The sequence below is a fragment of the Apium graveolens genome, chromosome 8, assembly GCF_009905375.1.
Source record: "Apium graveolens cultivar Ventura chromosome 8, ASM990537v1, whole genome shotgun sequence".
Taxonomy (NCBI): domain Eukaryota; kingdom Viridiplantae; phylum Streptophyta; class Magnoliopsida; order Apiales; family Apiaceae; genus Apium; species Apium graveolens.
This window is the reverse complement of record NC_133654.1, coordinates 5,251,573-5,262,601: the sequence shown is the minus strand read 5'-3', so window position 1 is coordinate 5,262,601 and position 11,029 is coordinate 5,251,573.

Sequence of the window (11,029 nt, the reverse complement as noted above, 5' to 3'; positions counted from 1 at the left end):
AATATTATTAAATAAAATTTACTATTGTGTCCGTTATTATTTTATAATATTACATTATCGAAAACCCAGTAAAAATTCCAAAAACAAAATTTTTAGCAACAAAATGCATTCTGCTGCATTTTGCTGCTGTTTTTTAAAAATCTGGCGCTTACTAAATTCTACCAGATTTGGTCGAATTTAGTATTTGTGGGCCGGATTTTTGAAATTTTACGAAATTTTGAAATTTTGACAAAAAATTTTGGGGCTGAGTTTTTGCAACCAATTTCGGTCGAATTTATTCGGTCGAATTTATTCGGTCGAATTTAGTACGGCCGAATTTAGCTAAATTTGACCGCACCCCTTATTTTCGACTAGCCTTTGTTCGACCAACAACTGGTTGCTATTTTCGACCAAAATCGGTCGAATTTAGCTAAATTCGACCGAAAAAATTCTGTCGAATTTAGCTGAATTTCTTGTAGTGATAGTAAGCTAGTAATTCAATAAATATAGATAATATCATTTTTAATTTGAATAACCTTATTATAAGAATTTTAATTTAAATAATTAAATAGTGTAAAATAGTATGTTTAGTTGTAATTCTTATAAATAATAATATAAATAGTTGTTGGTGGTATTCGAACATGGAAGTTTAATTATATATTTATAAATAAATATGATAACATAAATTTTTTTATGAACATGAGAACTTGGACAGTGTATAAATAATAATATAAATATTTGTTATTGGCGTGATTCACTTGATTAATGTGCTCTTTTAATATTATAATTGCATCATTCCCGAAAGCATTCGTTATTCTTCACCGGGAAGAGAACTAATCAAAATAAGAGTGTACCAAATTATATTTCATTCCAATTATTATAATTTAGTATATATAACGAAATTTGAATATTTTCATTTTTAATTTTTTTAAGATACTCCTATATATTTAATATTTAAATAACATTTCATCAAAAAATATATTGAAATATTTTAAATTAATTAATGTTCAGAATAAAAACGGTTGGCCGCTTAGGTATGCCAATTTCTAAATTAATTAATGTTCTGAATAAAAGCGGTTGGCCGCTTAGGCAAGCCAATTCCAAATCAAAAATTACTTGATCGAAAAGATTTGATATCCTGAATACGAAGTTAATCCAACTCATGGAAGTAGTGAATTATATTTTTGTTAGGGTTGTGATTTTAAAGGTTCAAAACTTAATATCCGTAATAAAAGATATTATTTTTAAATAGGATAAATCGAAAGTTATCTGTATCAATATATGATAATTTGGGAAACAAACATGAATACAGGTAAATTTGTATTTGATAATATCTGAATCCTAAATTTAATATGTTTGATAAGTAAATAATACACCCTCCGTCCCACTAGGTTCTTAACATTTGAAATATAAAATTTGGCACGTATTTTAAGTCTTTTATTTAGTATAATTCCATAACTTATTTCTAAAATTTTATTTTTCTGAATGTAAGTTCAAACATTAAACTTTTATTTAAAAAAAAGAAATTTTAAAAATGAGTTATGGAATTATACTCGATAAGTGTCTTAAAATACGTGTCGATCACTGCATTTCATATGTTAATAAACAAGTGGGACGGAGGGAGTAGCTATTTAGAAATATAAATATTTTAAATTATTTATTATGTTTAAAGTATTTATGTATATATGCATTAAATAATATATTGATATAAATTTTATATAATTGTAAAAATATTATAGACATATATAAGAATAATATATGAATTTAATATTTTATTTATAACAAAATTATATTAAAAATAATTTTAAAAATAAAAGAGTAAAAAAAGTAAAATAATTTGGTAAAATTTTAAAATAATTAATTTTAACATTTACCCTTTTCAATTATTTTGAATTTCCAATCTAAAAAAGAAAAATGTAATTGAAAATTGAAATTAGATTAAGATATTATCCATATCCAAGTAATATTCGTCGAATACAAATTCATATATATATATATAATATTTTCGGCTTTGGATAAAGATTTAAATTTTTGGATTCGAGTTCTGATACAGAAATATTAAAATTATAAATATCTTTTTAACACCTCTACTTTACTACTTCACGTATATATCCCAATTAATGGTGTAATTGGATTTAACTTGATAATATTTTATTTTTTTATTAAATTCGACATTACTAGAATTAGTAAATACAACACCTATACTTAGACATCAACAAATAATCCACCCAATGTTAAAAGTGGTTTTAACATCATTTTGTAAATAAGCGATGTTGAATAGGAATGTTGACATCAGTTTAACCTATTAGCCGTTGTCTATATTCAAAAATAAAAAAGGCTAAATAAACATTTTTAACTTTGACATCGGCTGATTTTATCAAGCGTTGTATGGCCAAATTTTTTTAAAAAAAATTGACTTGTCCCCCATTTTAAATAGATTATTCCTCCTAGTTTCTTATTTTCCCCACTCTAAAATTTCTCAAACCCCAACCCCGACTTTCCTCTTAACACTCACACCCTCACCCATCTCATCTCTCGTCTCTTTCTCTAATACCTTGAAACCTTCATTCATCCCCCCTCTATTTCTCTCCTTTCGCATAAACCCTAATTTAAGCCCCAGTTCAAATCGAAATTTTGGAGCTTCAAATTGAGCGCCAACTTAAGCTTCAAACTGGTAAGGTATACCTAAATAGAAGTTTTGGGGCTTGAAAGGAGCTTTGGGTTTCGTTGGATTAAGTTAAAATTTCAAAATTGGTTGGGTATATTTTGAAATTTTAGTTTTTCTCATTATTAATCCATCTTTTTTTGTTAAAAAATCTGCAGCTTTGGAGCTTAATTGGTTTGGGCTTTTGAGATTTTATAGATTTTTAGGTATTGTCTATCTATTTTTAGGTTTTTTTTACATGCATGTATATGTATATATATATGAGTTAAGTTCTATGAAAATCAACTTTTTGTTGCAGAGCTTAGAGAACACTTATGTTCTGCAAGTAAAATCTTGCACAAAAATATTGCAAAACATGTTATTTTGCGAATCATGTTATGCAAATATCTTTAGTTTATTCAAAATCTTGAATATCATATACGTAACATGTTTTGGTTTGTAGAATATTTGTTTAACTTGCAGAACATACATATTCTACTTATTAAGTGTCTGTTTGGGAAATTTTAAAATAAGTAACTTCTGACTTAAACGGAATAAGTCACTGATAAGTGATAAGTTAATAAATGCTTATAAGTTATACAAGTGTTTGGATAATTTAACTTATAAGTCAGAATTTTGTTTATTTGAATGAACTAAAATAAATAATTTTTAAATATAATTATCTTAATTCTTATATTTTAAGTTAGATTAACATTTAAAAATATATATTTTTAAACTAAAATTGATAAAAAAAAAACAAAAAATAAAAAATAAGTTGAGAAAAAGTACGTCGTTACTAACATTCAACTTATAAGTTGGGCAGACAAACACTCGTCAATAAGTTGTTGCGGACTTGCCAATAAGTTGGCTTATAAGATTTCCCAAACAGGCCCTAAACTTAAAGAATTTTCAATAATTTTAATGAATTAGTGATATTCGTAGAACAAATTTAACAAAAATAATATATTTTATAGTGTTTTGATTGCAGAACATATGTGGTCTTCGAGGTCTCCGATAAAATAACGATCTCCACAGAATATATATATAAATACATATATATATATATATAGGGAATTGCTCAAATGAGAACCAATCTTAAAGTGAGATTTGAGATCTAATCTTAACCACAAATTTTTTACATTTAAATTAAATCATATCCATCCATTTACTATTTTAAATATTATCTTAATTCATCACCCCCACCCATCAACCAACCTCGCTGTCCAATAGTCCCTTCGTTCAACTCTTCTCTACATTCTCTCTCTTGTTTCCTCTCTTCTCCCTCATCTCACTCATCTCTCTTCGCCTCTCTCTCTATCTCCCTCTCCCCCCACCCCCGCCCATCTTCATCATCCCCCACCTGTACCTCTATGCACCCGCCCAACCTCCGCCGCCCAAACATCATCAACCTCCACCGCCCGGTCAACGATACCGCTTAGTTGCCAACGTCGAATCTAGTGTGATTATATTGTTGCGATTCTTGATTTAGGTAATAGATCATAGAATAATATATATTTTGTAGTGATTTTGGTTTTTAGTTAACGATCCTTCAATAATTGGGGGTGTATGTAGATGATAGTGGTGGTATAAATGGTGGTGGTGATGTGGTGATTATAACTTAATTGTAGTGTTTTGTAATAAATTTGGTTATTTTTGTTATAGTATTGGTGATTGTAGTTGATGAACGGAGTTAGTGGCCGGATCTGGTGGGTAGAGGCAGTGACCAGTTGCGGTGATTTTTTTGTTCCGGTGGTGATTTTTTGTTTGCTGGTGGCCGGATGTGGTGTTTTTTATGTTTCCAGTGGTGATTTTATATTTTGACGGTGGTGATTTTATATTTGACGGTGGTGATTTTATGGAAGTCGTGTTAATTGGTATTGGTCGGAAATGGTGGTTGCCGGTGATTGGAGGAGGTGGTGGGTGGTAAGTAGAAAGATGATGATGGAAGAGGTGATGGTTGGAGATGATGATGAGATTTAAAATGAGTTGTCTAGATTAAAAATAAATTTAAATTTGTGTGGTTGAGATTAGATCTCATATCTCATCAAAAAAAGGTTAAGACCATATATATATATATATATATATATTCCTGAGAGTACCTCAGAAAATTTAAATGAGATACACAATAAAATCACCTTATTTATGGCAATAATGTATGAAGATACAATTAAATACACAATCTCTAATTATTCAATTTTCATAACACAAATACACTTGACCCTACATAACACACATGTCATATTTTTATTGAATATTTTTATATTACCTCAGGAAAGTTTCCTGAGATAACCTCAGGAACTTTGTTCTCCTATATATATATACTTGTTATAATTTGGATGTATTGATGATGATTATACTTGTTTTTATGTGATATTATTGTTACAAATAAAAGAAACACAGAAAAACAGAGTTAATACCTCATCAATATTATGGTTGTTTGTGTGTTTGTTACCCGGTACATTAATATATATGTAGACTAATATTACTTACAATGATATTTTTTATTCTTGAATTTGCAGGAGTATTGGTTCTACTTTGAATATCCCGGTTTAATTTTAGAGTAGCATGTTATATAATTTTGACTTTGAAGGCTAGCCTGGTCCTTAAATCATAATTCATAATACTATTTGCTTAATTTTGTAGAATATAGTTCTGATATGATTGTTATGTTATAAAAATTGAGTCTAGTTTTTTTAATTTGTTGTATGCGTAGGATGTTAGATATGTTAGTTATAATTAATTTTTAATGGATGATTAATTGTAATTGCTTGGTTAAATCATAGACACTCTAGGACCTTGATTATTTGAAATATAAATTAATGTATCAATTGTGTCATCATTTGTATATTGGGTCCAATTTACTAATTTTAATCTTAGAATAATAAAGTAGTATTATAATTCATTAGGATATTAAGGTATTTATTACCTTTACAAGTGTATATAATTAATCACTATAATAATCAACACAAATTTGATATACCTTGTTATTCAAGAATTATAATTATAAATAAGGTACATGTTAGATGTTTAATGTTTATAACGGCGATCATGTAGGAAAATTCTGGTCATACAAACATATAGATAAGACATGGATTTTGCAAGATAGGGATTCTTTAGCATTTGAAATTGGGCTTGAAAACTTCTTGATATATGTCGAAGAAAATTATGAAGATCCTAAGAAAAAATCCTTGCCCATGTGCACGATGCGCCAATTTTAAAAATTCTCTGTAAAAACAATCAAGGTCTTCAGTCTTCAAGTGCTAGTTGTCCAGTTCAAGAGCAAGCTCCAGAGCCAGCTCCTGATGAAGCGTTAATGCAAGACCAGGAGCATCTCGCTGCTTTAGAAACTGTTGATATTTGTGAAGCGACATATAACTCGGGTGAATATGATAATGATTCAAATCTGTTTAGGAGGTTCGTAGCCTATGCTGAGCAATCTCTATATGAGGGCAGTGACTGTACAAAGTGAGAGTCAATGTTGAAGTTGCATAACTGTAAATCTAGGTTTGGTATTATCGATAGTGCGTTCACTGACATCCTATCTTCTATTGGGTCTCTCATTCATAAAGATAATGTGTTACCTAGTAATGTATATGAAGCAAAAGAAAAATCCTCTCCAATTTAGGTATTGAGTACGTAAAGTACATCCCTGGTTATGTATGAAAAAGAAATTTATGATGTTGTCGATATTGGTCCCTGGCCCGCATGAGCCTGGAAAAAACATCGACATCTACTAACAACCGATGATTGATGATTTGAAAAAAAATTGGGAGGAAGGTGAACCAAATGTGTATGACGCATTTAACAAATCATTTTTCACTTTAAAAATAATTTTAATGTGGACGATAAATGGCTTCCCTTATTACAAAAATTTATATGCCTGCGTCAACAAGGGTTATAAGTGATATCCGGTTTGTGGAGATGACACCATAACTAAATATTTGACTCATAGCAGAAAATGTGCTATCAAGATCACCGTTGATATTTTTCTCTACATCATCCTTATAGAAGTCAAATGGCGGGTTTTAATGGACAACAAGAGTTTGAGCAGCCGCGTCAAACCCTCTTCGAAGAAGAAGTGTTAGCACAACAAGAAAAACCAAATCTGAATTTGGGAAGAGTATGAAGAAGATTAAGAAGGTTGAAAGTCCATGGAAGAAAAAGTCAATATTTTTTGAGTTTGAATATTTGAAATTTCATCATGTTAGGCACTGTCTTGATATCATGCACGTCAAGAAAAATGTGTGTGATAGTCTGATTGGCACATTACTAAATATGCGTCACAATTATTAGATTGTGTTTCTTTTTTAATGCTTTGTGTAACAAAGTAGTAGATGTGTTAAAACTAGATAAGCTGCAATTAGATGTCATGTTGACCTTGCGTGATCTGGAAAAGGTTTTTTATGCGTCATTTTTTGATATATTGGTACATCTAATGGTCTATTTGGTTCAAGAGCTATACTTATGTGGACCCGTGTTTTATAGATGGATGTATGCGTTTGAACGGTTTAATAAACTACTAAAGAGTTATGTTCAAAACCGTTATTATCCTGAACGTTGTATAGGAGAAAGTTACCTTGGAGAACAGTCCGTAGAATTTTGCACCGAGTTTCTTAGTTAGAGTTACTCCACTGCCGGTCTTCAAAATGACCAAGATAATAAGATTTCAGGTCCATTATCCGTTTTGATAATAAAATCAGTGGAAGAAAAGGAGCAAGATGAAGCACATCTACATGTCCTTTTAAATAACGCTGAAGTATTTTTATACATATGTGAGTTTATTCACTTTATTGTGGTGAATTCCTCATTTTCCAGTAATTAGTCTTGCAATATGTATTTAATATATAATTTTATATGCAATTTTTAGAATACATGAGGAATATCTATAAGAAATTCACCAAGGGAAAAAGATAAGCTTACATTGGCTCTTGAGAGAGCACAATCGACTCTTTGTTGATTGCTTTCAAAACAAAGTCTGTTTTTGATTAGGTTCTTTGTTCTGTATTACAATGGCTAATATTAGTTAGAATTTAAAATATATGATCACTTGTTGGTTAGTGATGAACTAAGGGAGAATATCGAAGGTGTTTCAGAAACGATAAGATGGCTCGCTGCCAAACCATCATTTTCAGTACTGACTTTGTCAAGGTTATCTAGTTGATGGAATGCGATATTTTACAAAGAAACGAGATGATATACATGTTGTTCAAAATAGCGGGGTTTCTTTCATTGCTAAGGCAGTCCACGTATCTAGTGCCAAGGACTTGAACCCCGGGGAAAGTAATATGACATTTTACGGTAACATACCAGATATATGGGAATTAGACTATCATGTATTCAAAACTTTATTGTTCTTGTGTAAGTGACGGGAAAGAAATGATAAATGAATAAGGGTTGATGATCTTGACTTCACACTTTAGATTTTAGTCGACAACGTCATAAAAATGTAAATATGTGTCTGTTGACTAAGTCAAGCAAGTGTTTTACCTTGAAGATCCTGTTGATGCTACCTTACCTGGTCTGTTATACTATCCTCCACGACTCGAGACTATCACGAATTGTATAATGAAGATGATTTATGAGACACGGCCATAGAATATCCCCCCATTCTAGACTGAAATCCATACAATTGATATCACTACTGATGATTTCGCTCATATTGCTAGACATAATATTTAATGGTTAAATATGTACTATTGTTGATTGTGTTTTTAGTAATATGTAAAAGTATTCAACATCACAATTTCTTATTTTTAAATATTTGTTGGATGGCTGAATGAACCATATATATATATGCCTTTAATTGTGTTCTTAGTCACAAGTTCTGCTATCATGTGTACGATATATACTTTGATTGTTCTTTTTTATTTCTTTTGTTTTGCATTAATTGTTGAAATCATGTAAATAATTTGTCCACAGATTTACTTTTATGAAATGCTTTCATTTATATCCTCGTGACTATGGCTTTTGTTCTATTTTATTCACAAGTTTAGAATAAATTATGTATATATTTATCGACAAATCAATTTATCAATCTATTTAGTCAAATTATTAATTTTTATTAAATTTGTAATTTCTTCATATTTATAGGACTTAAATTTTATAATACTTGCTAAATGTTAAATATATAATTATTTTATTTAACTTGTGTTCACGTATTCAAAAATAACATCTATATCATTATTTTAAAAAGTAAAAAAATGTAATTTAATCAAAATTGGAATGCTAAACACTCAAATTTATTTGTTAGATTTTTAAGATTTTTAAAAATTTTATAATATTTTAAAAAAGGAATAAGTGAAACTCATGCGAAAATTTGTGAATCGTGAGAATGAGTTTGTAAATTAGGTTGTTTGTAATTAAAGTTCGTGAACAAAATTAATGAGTTGTTCGTTGAACCACGGTTTCTGATCTGTTTGTGAACATTTTTGCAGATGACCTTTTTATTAACGAGACGTTATACGAACAAAAATCTTTAATTCAATAAAAGTTCGAGCTCGAGTTCGAATTTTTTTAATGAAGTCATACATGAACACTTAAGAGTTCGGTTCAGCTCATTTAGGGTAGTGCTTCAACCTTGTTCATGCACCGTGATGGTCCAAACTTACTTGCAGTATAAAATACTTCCTCCGTTCTTTTTCGGTTGTCACATTTGACTATTGATCAGTCAAATTGACCAAAGTTTAACTGGTGTTTATATAATTAAATAAAATCAAAAATTATATTATTGAAAAATATATTAAATCTACTTTAATATATAATTTTTATTTTTTAAAATTAATATAAGAATAATTTTTAATCTTTGATCTAAAATTAGTTAATTTGACCGATAAAAATTAAAATGTGACAATTAACACTACAACAAAAAATGGGTAAATACAACCGGATAAAACCGATTGTATTTAATTAAATACGACCGTTTCCGGTTGTATTTAACTAAGTACAACCGGTTTTTGGGCCGGTCGAATATGCTCGAGTAATATTTAGTAGCCCGGTTGTATTTACACTAAATACAACCGCTTAAATACAACCGGTTAAATACGATCGGTTAAATACGACCGCTATAATACAACTGTTCCCGGTCGAATTTAAATTTACCAAATTTTGCCTAAAATTTTCAAATTTTCATTTGAATTTTAAAAATCCCGCAAAAAAAGAAATTATAAAAATTTAAAAATCCCGCCTAAAATGCTTAATTTGACTGCATGCAATCATTCTCACAAACATCAATTTTCTAATACTCCGTATACAATCCTTTAATCATCTTTCGCATGGTGTAGTACTTCTCGAGCAATTTATGATCATCAGGCAATACTAATCCAATGAGATGAAACAAGTCATCAAAACCATTATTACTGTAATTATGCTTATTTTTCCACTCAAGCAACTTCATTGAGAACTCCAATGTTGTAAAATTGACATTGTTTAGATAGATTGGTTCAGAAGCGGTATTCACCATCTTGTAAAATATTTTTGCTGTTTCGTTCGGTTCTTCCTCAAAATTCTCGCAATCCTGAAAATTATCCTAATTATCATCATGTGCATCATACATGTCATCATCTCTGTATCCAGAACTCGTTCCAACCTCGACTTGTGGCATAACTTTCTCCCCATGACAATCCCATCTAGTATACCATTGCATGATACCATGTCGGTACAAATCAATTTTCACGATATTAGGCTTCTTAAAATACTTATTTCTACAATCTTGGCACGGACATCTAATAAGACCATTATCTTCTTATTCACTATGTTCTATAGCAAATTTATTGAAACGATCTATACCGGCTTTATATTCTTCCGTTAAATATTTTGCCTCATTAAATCGACTACGACCAATCCAACAACGATCAGATTCCATCTACAAATGTGCACATATATGTAATTATTAACCACTAACAATATCAACATATTACTTGTCAAAAAAACAATATCAACATATTACACTATATACCATGCTATTAATAAAATTAGTAAAAGACAATTACTTAATATTGATCAACAAATCTAAGATATACAAAAGGTATGCAATTATACAATAAACAATGATATACAAAATTAGTAAAGGACAATTACTTAATATTGATCAACAAATTTAACATATACAACAGGTATGCAATTATATAACAAACAATGATATACAAAATTTATAACACACAAAAAGAAATGAAAATTAATAATTTTACTTACTTGATGATTAAGGATGATTACATAAATGCAAAATGGGTAGAAGAAGGGAGAAAAATGAGAGAAGAGGGAGAATTGCGGCTGTTGGAAAGTAGAAGCAGCAGGGTTGCTAAAATGAATATGCTAAATTCAACCGTTTTCGGTTGAAATAAGAAGCGGCTAAATTCAACCGTTTTCGATTGAATTAAAAAGCGGCTAAATTCAACTGATTCCGGTTGT